Source organism: Monodon monoceros, unplaced genomic scaffold (assembly GCF_005190385.1).
Source record: "Monodon monoceros isolate NGI ecotype Baffin Bay Population unplaced genomic scaffold, NGI_Narwhal_1 Super_Scaffold_12, whole genome shotgun sequence".
NCBI classification, from domain to species: domain Eukaryota; kingdom Metazoa; phylum Chordata; class Mammalia; order Artiodactyla; family Monodontidae; genus Monodon; species Monodon monoceros.
In genome coordinates, this window is record NW_021703768.1 from 92365692 (window position 1) to 92378422 (window position 12731).

Consider the following 12731-nt stretch of genomic DNA (forward strand, 5'->3'; position numbering starts at 1 on the left):
AGGAGCTGTGTGGTTTGAGCATTTTCTTTTTTCTTTTTTTTTTTTGTGGTACGCGGGTCTCTCACTGTCGTGGCCTCTCCCGTTGCGGAACACAGGCTTCGGACGCGCAGGCTCAGCGGCCATGGCTCACAGGCCCAGCCGCTCCGCGGCATGTGGGATCCTCCCAAACCGGGGCACGAACCCGTGTCCTCTGCATCGGCAGGTGGACTCTCAACCACTGCGCCACCAGGGAGGCCCGAGCGTTTTCATTTGTACTGTGAGCTTTTCTGTTGGGTGGGAGACCTCTGCTGGGAGAGCTCTCCTGGTTGTGTATTTGGAGACTGCACTGCATCAAAGTCCTTTCCCACGTGACACTATTCCTCTGTGTTTGCCACTTCAACACACCCTCCATATACTACCACAGAGTAATCTTCAAAAATTGCAAATCTGATCAGGGTTAACCCCTGTTTACAACCTTTAAGTGTCTCACCACTGCCAACAAAGGTACCATCAATCTGTCTAGCATGGTGTTAAGGACTGGACTCCCCAAGAAGCAGAATCTGACTAGCAGGTTAGCATGCAGGAAATGTATTAGGAATTGCTCTTGGGAGCCTTTTATATGCCCGACCACCTAACATCAACAAGTTATAGGTGTGGTGGCCCCTGGGGTGGGGCTGTGACCTCGGGCGAGTAGCAGCTATAGACTGAGTCCTTCAGTGCTGGAGGGGGTGTCCGGGCGGCAAAACACAGTCCGAGAATGCTCTACAAGACTGGTCACTGCCTATCTTTCCGTCTCATCCCTTGCTTTTTTTTCTTCTTTAAACGCAAAGTCACTAGAACTAGTTGCATGGTACAAACATACCATGCTGCTTCTTCCTCCATGCCTTGTCTTCGCTCTTCCTGCCAACCCAGATCCATAGCTTCTCGGATGATACGTCTCACCCAAACCATGCACGGCATCTACAGGTTAGGCTGGCCCTGCTCCAATCCCCTCTCTTGGTCTGGAGTTCACCTGCAGCTCTGAACTGGCTGATTGTGAAAAGAAGGGTTCTAAAGCCCTTGAATGAGGCACAGGTGATGAGTGCTGGGACCGGAGGGATCAAAGGCAAATCATGCACCACATTCTAAAATATCTCTTCTCGGGCTTCCCTGGTGGCGCAGTGGTTGGGAGTCCGCCTGCCGATGTGGGGGACACGGGTTCGTGACCCGGTCGGGGAAGATCCCACATGCCACGGAGCGGCTGGGCCCGTGAGCCATGGCCGCTGAGCCTGTGCGTCTGGAGCCTGTGCTCCGCAACGGGAGAGGCCACAACAGTGAGAGGCCAGCGTACAGAAAAAAAAAAAAAAAAAAATATATATATATATATATAAAATATCTCCTCTTGCTGAACATGCCCCTTCCCTCCCACCCTCCCCCGCCACCCCAAATCCTGTAATGAGAAACCTGGATTCATTTTTTAACAGAAAACTGCAAGCTACAGCTCTAAATTGTGCTTTAAAATTTTAATAGTAGGCTAAATTGAAAAACACATAGGGAGCATTTTGAAGATGCCCTGCAGCTGGATTTGTTTTATGCTACAGCAATTTTGCTGCCTGGCTGCTTCCTGCTGAAAGCAAAGAGGATGTGCTGAAATGCTGCCACTGTAAACAAAACTAGATCAGGCAGAAGCCTCTCTCTTGCACTGACAGACCTACCTTGTAAATTGCTGGCAGCAATGCTATTTGGCAGACATGGTGCTAGGAAGAGAGTGGCTTCCACAATAAGAATTGAAAGGGAGGAATTCCTCAACACAAGCTTGAAAAATGTCAGCACTGGAAGGGACTTCAGAAATCATGTCGTCCAGCTTCTGTAATTAATGAGAGGAAAATGAGGCTTAGGAAGGTTAAGGTACTTTATCCTAAGCCACACAGCTTGTGAGTGGCAGCCTGAACTAAAACCCAGGTTTCCTGGCTCCCAGTCTAATCGTTATTCTGCTATATCGTATTCATTACTTTTCCTTAGTGTTTAATTTACTTTTGCCATTGTGCATTTCAGAGGACCATATGTAATTCCCATGATCAAAGTAACTGACTGCATGTGGAATGGCTATTGGTTGTGTCACTGGGAGGAACAGTTAACAGATTCACTAATTGGACTTCTGTGCTCATTTCTCTCCTCAAGGCTAATTACTTGTTTAATTAAGGCATTTTGCCTTGATCATAAATGCAACCACATTTGATGAATCTTGACTTTGTGCTCTGAGGATCCAACATATGTATGAAGTGTTTTCATTAGAACTTAGGAAAACTAAACAACTATTAGCTTTGAGATATTTAAAGTTTAACCAAGAGCAAATTCATAAATTTTAGAATTATTCTCTATTTTGTATATTAATTTACACATGCATGAAAAACCATAAGGGAGTTGAATTGTTTGTGGAAATCGTGATTTACTATTTCCTTATGCTTTTTTGGGGGGTGGGTAAAGCCTCCAACCTGCCATTGAGTTAAAGCAATTTGTTTGGCATTTAATACTTCCTTGTGTTCCTATGACACCTTTTCCTCCCTGCAGCTCAAAGTACTTAATATATATCAACTCAGGAATCCTCACCACTGTACAGCCAGAGAGAGTAGGCAGCAATTATAATCCTCTTGATACAAAAGGCCTAGAGTCTGTTTGGAAATCCAATGTGCCATTCACTTGTATGCTAAATGCATTACCAGAGTATTTGTGCACTGATTGGAAATTGCTGTCCAATCTATATGTGGCTAGTTATTTGCTTCTGGGCATCTTTTCAATTGAGAAAAGAGAAAATAAGAACAAGAGAGTATATTGCTGAGTTTAAAAACACCAAATTGCAAACTACACGGATTAACATAGGCTTGATTTTCCAAGGATGGTCTCAGCAGAATGACTGAATATATGGAATAAACCAATAGTAACAATAATGATTATAATTTACTGAGTTCCTACTCTGCCTCAGATGCAGAGATGAGTATTTTACATATGTTCTTCTAATACCCAAAGCAAGCCTGCAAGACAGGCCTAATTATCCCTATTTTTCAGAGAAGCAAGGTGCAGTTATGAGAATTTAAGGTGTATCATCCAAAGTGGTGGCACTAGTTAAAGGGACTCTAGGCCAGGCTCACTATTCAGAAACATTTCTTCTCCTTTTCCCCAGTTTTCTGCCCTGCACCCCTTCCTCTCTTTATTCAGTCAAGAAACATTTACTGAGCACATACTGTGTGAGGCAGGTACCAGGCGTTGAGAATACGGTTGTGAACAAAGCAGTCAGAGTTCCTGCCCTCATGGAGCTTGGCTTCTAGGCTGAAGTCTGGATTTCTATAAGAAAGTGGTAAGAAACAAACAGAACAGAGTTAGGTGTGAGGCAACACCTGGCAAAGAGAACAAAAGACACACATAAAAGATGGAGATTGTCTAACCAAACACTGATCTCAGAGTTGGAAAGTGTTATCCTTTCATTTCTTCTCTTTAGAGATTTATTTTGGTCATTTTGTATACACCCAGCACCAAGCACCTTATTGTGGAAAGGAGGAGTAATGTAGTTTGTAAAAAAATGGCAAGGCTGTTAGCTGGAATGGCTTCAACATGGAACCTTGAAGAACACTCGAGGTTTAGGTGAAATTTTCCCATCGAATAAGTTGTACCTAGAATGGTGGAGCTAAGGTGATAACCTGTCAAGTCTCTTCAACGTGACCCATGTTTCACCTACCCATTCCACAAGCCACTTTCATCAGCTGACATCTCTCTCATCCTCTACCTCATGTCCTAGTGGGTTGAACAGTCTCTTCCCAAAATTCATGTCTACCCATCACAACTCTCCACAACCCTCTGTCATTTCTTTCTTGGAGACATGTAATCCTGGCACCAATTCCTAGCCTTCTCCAGAGAAAACATTTCCTCACCAACACAGCCTATTAGAATGTGAGCAGGAAATTTACCATCACTCCATGTACATGGAACCCCATTTTTTTGTCTAAAGCTTGCATAAGCTTTCAGATGAAGTTCCTTTTTCTTAGGAAAGAACACTGTCATTGTTCTCTGGGCTGTATTGTTTTGCTCTTCCTATTATACATGTATTTGGGCCTGGAGGTTATAAATAAGATTCTGCTCTAGAGAAGAAGGGCAGGAAATAAAATTAGGAATGTCTCTGGATGCCAGGAACAAAATTGTTGTAGCAATAAGTAGATTGAACAGTAATTACTCAATGAAATGATTTTGTTTCCAAGGAGAAGGACAGAGGGCAATTTTGAGGTATAGGTTGGCAGAAAATAACCTGTTTGCAGGAAAAAAAAATGCAAGATCCGATTCCTGATTTAATGATCCTCAAAGGGTGGGCCATGACACACAACCATTAGCATCATCTGGGAACTTGTTGCAAATGCATACTCAGGCTCCATCTTTTTTGTTTGTTTGTTTGTTTTTTGTTTTGCGGTACGCGGGCCTCTCACTGTTGTGGCCTCTCCCGTTGCGGAGCACAGGCTCCGGACGCGCAGGCTCAGCGGCCATGGCTCACGGGCCCACGGCATATGGGATCTTCCCGGACCGGGGCACGAACCCGTGTCCCCTGCATCGTCAGGCGGACTCTCAACCACTGCGCCACCAGGGAAGCCCCAGGCTCCATCCTGAACCGACTGAATCAGAAACTGGGGGTGAGGACCAGCCTTCTGCACTTTATAAACCTTCCTGGTGATTCTGATGCATGCTAATATTTAAGAACCTCTGGGTTTAAAAACCCCTCTTCTGTAGTTAGAATATTTAATTCAGGACACCTGGTATAGGAAAAAGCTGAGGCAAAGAAATCAAGCGTCAGTTTTGTTCCACTTGGGAAACCCGTCCCCCCAGTTCTCTGGGTCAAGGCTGGGGGAAGCCCAGGAGCAGAGGCCCAGGTGCCCCTGCTGGTTCCTTTAGAATTCAAAGGAGGGCTTCAGAGCTGAGCTCCCAAAGACTTTGTAGCCAGACTAATTAGTCTCTAGGAATTTCCTGTTAAGAGTTGAAGGGCTGGGCTGGAAACTTGCAACCAATTGCCCTGGCGAAGTGGGGGAAAAAGGACCAATAAAGCTGCTGAAGTACCACAAAAGCCCTTCTTCCTCAAGAGGAATTGAAGGCAGGCTTGTTTCTGTGTAGTAGGCTGTGAAAAGCCATTCCTTTGCTCTAATGGGAACTGGGCTCAAGGGAGTTTCCCTTCCAGCAAGATGCTGAAAAATAAACCAAATGCTGGCCAAATCTCAAGCCGGGGTCCACAGGCCAGCCAGCCTGCCTGCTTGCCGGCTTTTCTTCTTATATATCACTTTTTCTTTTTCCTATGTTTCTCCCTTTCTTCAGCATGGTCAGAGGCCTTGGCTGTGATAGATCAGGTGACTGTTGGGGGTACCACCGCTGGGCACAGAATCTGGACCTTGAGTCCATCGATGTAACCTCTTGGGATGGAATTAGATGTTCTCTAATGTCTCTTCCAGTTTTGATGTTTTTCTGCTGCAAATTTGCTCATGTCAAAAGCTGCATCCCAGTGAGAAATGCAGTTAGAGTTCTAGGGCCTATGGTCTGCCTTTCACAAACTCACTAGTCCATCCATTGCCTTCTGTCCAATGACTCGCTTTAGCTAGATCAGCTTCTCAGGACTGTCCCAATTTTTAGATCAATGGCTTATGTTTCTGGATTCCCTCCTTCATGCATGCATTTGTGCATTCAGCAAAGGCTTACTGAGCATTGACTTCATACTGTGCTCGTATCCTTGGGCTCCAGGAGTACTTTTACTTCTCCATCTTTGCTTTGGTGGTACCCTGCCCTCTGCCTAGAACCACTAACTGGTGACTGCTTACTTAACCTTCATAGTTAAGTTAAAAACTGCTTATTTAACCTTCATAGTTAAGTTAAAATATCTCCTCACTCTAGCTTTCTCTGATCACCCCATGTATGAATTTTTTCCTTTGTGTCTCCGTCCTTTCTTCCTTCTATTCTTTCTTTCTTCCTTCCTTCCTCCCTCCCTTCCTTCCTTCCTTCCTTCCTTCCTTCCTTCCTTCCTTCCTTCCTTCCTTCCTTCCTTCCTTCCCTCCTTCCTTCCTTCCTTCCCTCCCTCCCTCATTCCAGTCCTCCTTCCTATCTATCTATCTATGGCACATCTCTATTTTAAACACCACTATACTTTATTCCACATATACATTTTTCCTTACCCAGATAGGCTGTGAAATCTTTAAAGGCAAAAATCACATTTTATTCATCACGGTATCCTTATGCCTAGCACATGCTTCATGTGTAGAAAGTACTGCTGAATTAATGCTGCATTGATTTAAACATTTATGTTTTTTATGCTGTTTTTTAGCATAAAGAAAAGCTGAAAGTCTATTTTTCTTACTTGTCCATAGGTATTTATTTATTTTTAGTTAGAGCAATATTCCTAAAAGTGGACAATAAATATATGTGACTGTAGCTGTTTAACTGTCAAAAAGAAACCAGAACTGGATGGTAGGTAAAGTGATAAAAATATTATATTCAAGACTATAGGGGAAATAGAGATCTCAGTGTAGAACTGAGCTCAGTTCCCAATACATCATGGGCAAGTGGGGGTTTATAACCAAGGAGCAGGATAGCGATCAGTGGATGGAAAATCACTAAGGGGAAACATTAGGGGTTAGGGGGATTCTGGCTAAACTGACTTAACCAAATCTTTGCTGAAGACAGGCCAGGGTGATCAGACATCATTTGGAGGATAGGGGAAGATGAGGAACCTGATTAGATATGGAGGGTGATCAGATTTGGATGATGGGGAGCTCTTTTAAACTGACCTAGCAGGGTTCTGGCTACAACTAGATTTTATAAGGAGGTATATGGCTGGACCTAGGAGAAGGTTCAGGAGCCTGACTGAAGTTTGGTCAAGCAAAGAATCTTTGTCACAACCTAGAGAAAGAACACCGTAAACTATGAAAAATAATCCAAGAGAGATTGAAGTATCATCCTCAGAAGTACTACCTGTCTTGAGCCAATAAAAATGTACGATAAGTCATTTATAGGATAGACTGCTTTCACACATTTGGTCGGTAGTATGGACGGTAAATTCTGTGGGGACAGGAGCAAAGATAAAAATGTATTTTGGCCCATGAAGTTTTTCTTATTATTGACAAGGTTGGTGCATGTGCATTTCTAAAATCTGATTAAAAATTTTGTGTTCTGGGGCTTCCCTGGTGGCGCAGTGGTTGAGTCCGCCTGCCGATGCAGCCGATGCAGGGGACACGGGTTCGTGCCCCGGTCCGGGAAGATCCCACATGCCGCGGAGCAGCTGGGCCCGTGAGCCATGGCCGCTGAGCCTGCGTGTCCAGAGCCTGTGTTCCGCAACGGGAGAGGCCACGACAGTGAGAGGCCCGCGTACCGCAAAAAAAAAAAAAAAAAAAAAAAAAAATTGTGTTCTCTGGGGCTTCATTAATGGAGTATTTTGGCACAGAAAAGTGAAAACCAGGAAGAGAAATTAATATTATTTATTCTCCATAACTAAGGTTAGAGTCTCAAGCTAATGATTGGGTTGCTAACTAGTCCATAATTTGACTTCTTACATGGTTACAGCACTTTTAAAACCTGTTAATTGAGGGTATAAACCAAGCTAGCTACTGCGTTAAGGTATAAGTGTAGAAAAGAGTTATTTACATGCTTCTAAAGCACTGTCAGGCCAGAGAAAGCACGTGAAAAGCCTTACAATGAATTGCAGCCTGTCAGGGCCTTTGAAAGTGTTAAGTACTGTACAAGTGCCCAGTGGGGATTCTGCTAACACTGTTAATTGTCCTACCAAACAACAGTGGCAATAGCATGCCATTCCCCCACCAAGTTTAACATATCATTTGCATTAACAGTGTAAAGATTTTATTAAAGACAGGATTTTTTTTTGCGGTACAAGGGCCTCTCACTGTTGTGGCCTCTCCCGTTGCGGAGCACAGGCTCCGGATGTGCAGGCAGGCACAGCGGCCATGGCTCACGGGCCCAGCCGCTCCGCGGCATGTGGGATCTTCCCGGACCGGGGCACGAACCTGTGTCCCCTGCATCGGCAGGTGGACTCTCAACCACTGTGCCACCAGGGAAGCCCTAAAGACAGGATATTTTTGCCAGTGCAAATGTTGCATATTTTCCTTCTCTTGTAGTGGTACAGTATTTAAAAATCTGCTGCTCAACCACCTGTTCATGTTTATTCCTGGGAGAACCATGTTCCTGTCATCAGCAAATTTCTTTCTTTGCTTGTAATACTGCCCCAAACTCATCTAGGATGATGGGCTTCAGAAACACAGACTTGGGCACCAAGATCCCAGGAAATGTGTGGCCCAGTTTTGCCAGATCTGGAAAGGATCAAGCCCCAGAAAGCTATAAACATTCTTCCTCTTGGCATTGGATTTTCAATGTACCCATTGTTTCACCTGCATGTGATCAAGCCCTGGAGCTTTCTTTCTCGGGACCCCCTCATCACAAATATCCATGGGGTCAGGAAAACTCCTCGGCTTGCATGTTAGCTTGAGAGCATCGTGATGAGGAAATGGATACTTTGTGCAAAAGATCTCTTCCACCCAGATGTAGTCAATTCCAGTACTGGCTTTATCTACCTGAAGGATGGTTTCATTTCCGATATGTCTCATTTGGGGTGACTAGGAAACACTGTGCAAAGGTCTTGGTTTTATTACAATAAAAATGTTGGTGAAAAGCTAGAATCCAGGACGTAAGCTAAACAAAGACCAGAATGTCTCCTGCTCTTGGAATCTAATCTTGAACACCTCTGTCATTAGCAGGAGGAAAGGGCTAGAAAAGAGAGAGAGAAAGGGAAGAAGAAATGAAGTGAATAAGAATTGGACAAAGTAAAAGAAGAAGAGACATCCCCATGCTGGCCTGGTAGAGCCACACTTAATACATGGGTTTTAACAAATGCTGAAGACCAATAATTAAATGCAACAAGAACGCTGGGTCTGGCACTCCTTCTAAGCAGGAGGAAAGGGGTAGGCTAAATGAAACTAATCTACGTTTACACCTCTGTCACCTGGGTTGTACAGAAGACTCCTAGGCTATGTGGGAGGCACTCTGAAGGATACATGGGGTCTTCAGCTACCAGGATTAAGAAACTAGTTAAAGGAGAAGAAATACAAGGCTGTTCTTGAACAAGGGGACATACTGTGGGGTGGAGGACAGGAAGGATAGGGACTGTCCTTCAGGAGAGAGAATTGGACAAGAGTGGGGGTCAGACTTGGACAGAGCTATGGGGACTTAAAATTTTAACAGTTTAAGTCCATCAAATCTTCAAAGACCAGGCAACCCCCATGCTATTTAAACCATTCAAGAGTGTAGAGGAGAGAAGTAAAGCCTCCTAATTATTTTATACATATAGAACAATATTTATGACAAAACTTTTCAAAGCTATCACAACAAAAGGAACTATAGACCATATATGAATACAAGCAGCTCAGACAAAATGTTTGTAACCAGAATCCAATATAACTTTAAAAGAATAGACTTCATTCCAGAGGGCAAAGGTCATTCTACACCAGGAAATCTAGTAATATAATTTCCCATGTTTCTCAAACGAGTAAAACCATTTAGTCATCGCCATTGGTGCTTAAAAAAAAAAAAGGATAAAATGTAACATATTTCACTATTTTTTAAACTGTCCTTAATAAAATAGGAATAGATACTTTCTTACTATGTTAAGATATATATAGAAGGCCAGCATCAATGTAAATTCGTGCAGCTGTTATGGAGAACAGTATGGAGGTTCCTTAAAAAACTAAAAACAGAGCTACTATATGATCCAGCAATCCCACTCCTGGGCATATATGTGAAGAAAAGCATAATTAGAAAAGATACATGTACCCCAATATTCATTGCAGCACCATTTACAACAGTCAAGACATGGAAGCAACCTAAATGTCCCTCGACAGAGGAATGGATATAAAAGATGTGGTACATATACACAATGGAATATTACTTGGCCATAAAAAGGAATGAAATAATGCCACTTGCAGCAACATGGATGGACCTAAAGATTATCAAACTAAGTGAAGTAAGTCAGATAGAAAAAGACAAATATCACATGATACCACTTATATGTGGAAGCTAAAATATGACACAAATGAACTTATTTACGAAACAGAACCAGACTCACAGATAGAAAATAAACTTATGGTTATCAAAGGGGAAAGGGGGTTGGGGAGGGATAAATTAGGAGTTTGGGATTGGCAGATGCAAACTACTGCATATGATAAACAACAAGTTCCTACTGTATAGCACAGGGAACTATATTCAATATCTTGTAATAAACTATAATGGAAAAGAATATGAAAAGAACATGTATGTGTATAACTGAATCACTTTGCTGTACACCAGAAACTAACACAACATTGTAAATTAACTATACTTCAATAAAAAAAAAGAAAGCCAGCATCACGCTTAAAGGTGAGATAAAAGAATAATTCCTGTTAAATTCGGGAATGAGACATAGATGTCCATTAACTACTCTTAGTTAACACTGTCCTATATAAGTATTAATTAATGCAAAGACAAGAAAAAGAAATGAAGTTGTAAAACAACATTACTTGCAGAAGATCTAGTTATTTAGAAATTCCACAATAATGAGTTGATGTGTCATTAGAGAAAAGTAAGGAAATTCAGTAAAGTGGGTATTACAAATATAATGAGAAAATTAATAGCTTTCTATATATAATAGCTACTTGTTAAAATTTTAATCTTAAGGATCCCATTTACAATAACAGTAAACACAAACTACTCAGGAAATGGTCTAACAAGGAATGGATAGGAATGAATAATAGATTCACACATCTCATACTCTCTAAGAACTGTTTTTGTGGTTTTTAAACTTTTAGCCTATAGGAAGGCCTGATTCCCAGTAGAGTCTGTGACTAATTATAGTGAAATTGGCCCCCCTGGAGCTAAGCTGCCTTGTCACCACATTTTAGAAGGGAAAGAACACTGTCCCCAGAGTCCAGACCCCAGAGGCCTGATTTGCTCACTAAGTGACTGTGTGACCTACACAAATAACAACTTTTTTGAACCTCGGTATCCTCAGGGTTTAAGAAAAAGAGTGGCTTGCACATATTGAATCAAATATAATAAACTGGAGTTCATAGATGTGTTTCCTTTGACCTGCCTGAAATTAGTTTCACTGAGTAGTCAAAACTGGGATACTTGGCATAAAAATCTGCATTCTCAGATTCCTTTGAAAATTGCACAACCTGACACAACAGAGCTGGCCTCTCCCATTGCTACAGTTAGTGGTAGCTGCAGAAGCTCTTGCCCCTTCTCTCAGAGCCTGGCCCCAATTTTGCAGACACCCCCACACACACACACTGCCCACCGTCCCAGGGTGACCACCACGGTGTCACCAGCCTGATTATTTACCTGATCAGCTGACCCTGAAGGCATTTCGTTGCAGCCCTTGGTCGTTCTGTAGGACTTCTTTCACTTTTACAGTTTAATGATTCTAACATTTGGTCTAGCTGTCAGTCTAGGAAATATATCCCTTTTCCATATTACTTAAAAGCCTGGGCATTTTGAGCTACTGTGGGTGTAGCAAGCTCGGGCTCCATGCTTTTCTTTCTTTTTCCTTTTGCTTGTAGCTTGGTTACCATGGTGATTACCATCCCTTAATGATACACTGCTACCGCACGGGGAATGTAATGTTCTTCAAGCGTGGTGGAAAGCAGTGGGGAACAGGAGTAGGTATAAAAGCTTTCTCCCCGCCTCTGTCCCTGGGTGCTCCTCAGTCACCACAAAGGACAAGAGCAGGCTGCTGATCAATCCCTCCAGACAAGCTAACACGAGAGCTGCTGTCAAGATGGAAATATCTTCCCTGGGTCCCAGTGCACATGTGGGAACCCTGAGAAAAGCTATTTTCAACCTCTGGAAAGTGTTCTGCATCAAGTCTCATGGGACTTAATTAAAATAATCAGATTTCACAGCCAAGGCTTTTGACTCTAACCTCCTACATGAAATGAGCATCCCATGTGCAAAGAGGCCCAGCTCACCCGTACTCAGAGCAAGTGATGTCTCTAATTGCATGCTTGCCTACTGGTAGGGAAATCAGGGTCCGAGGTTGGCCCTTTCTGACCAAATTGAGGGCAGTGGCCCTGCCTGGACCTTCCAGGCCTCACTTCTGAGGTGTCAGGGGTTCTGACTGTGGCCAGGGAGGTGGGAGAAGAATGCGGGCTCTCTCTAGTCCACAAAACCCTCCAGCATGCAGGGGCTCCCTCCTTGCAATGTCACTTTGAGAGGCAGGTCGGATGTGCCCAGTGCTGACCTGGCTCACCAGGGCTTTGAAGTCTCTAACTCCTAAGGTCCATTTTAAAACCATGGCTAGAGAATAACAAAAAAGAAGCAGACTCACAGATATAGAGAACAAACCAGTGGTTACCATGGGGGGTGGGGGGGAGAATATAGGGGTGGGAGAGTGGGAGGTACAAACGATTGGGTAAAATAAGATAGGCTCAAGGATGTACACAAAATGTTCACTGCAGCTCTATTTACAATAGCTGGAACATGGAAGCAACCTAAGTGTCCATCGACAGATGAATGGGTACAGAAGATGTGGCACATATATACAATGGAATATTACTCAGTCATAAAAAGAAATGAAATTGAGTTATTTGTAGTGAGGTGGATGGACCTAGAGACTGTCATATAGAGTGAGGTAAGCCAGAAAGAGAAAAACAAATACCGTATGCTAACACATATATATGGAATGTAAAAAAAAAAAAAAAAGGCAGGCTCCTTAG

At 43.1% G+C, this 12731-nt stretch overlaps 1 long non-coding RNA gene across 1 annotated transcript in view; it reads right to left on the reverse strand.

The window, feature by feature from the left end:
• Positions 1-1825, reverse strand: part of LOC114891731 — a 69406-nt gene extending 67581 nt beyond the window's left edge. Inside the window, exon 1 of the long non-coding RNA XR_003792587.1 lies at positions 1674-1825. This is a non-coding gene — a long non-coding RNA (uncharacterized LOC114891731). The remainder of the gene's footprint in view (positions 1-1673) is intronic.
• Between the last annotated feature and the right edge of the window lie 10906 nt (positions 1826-12731).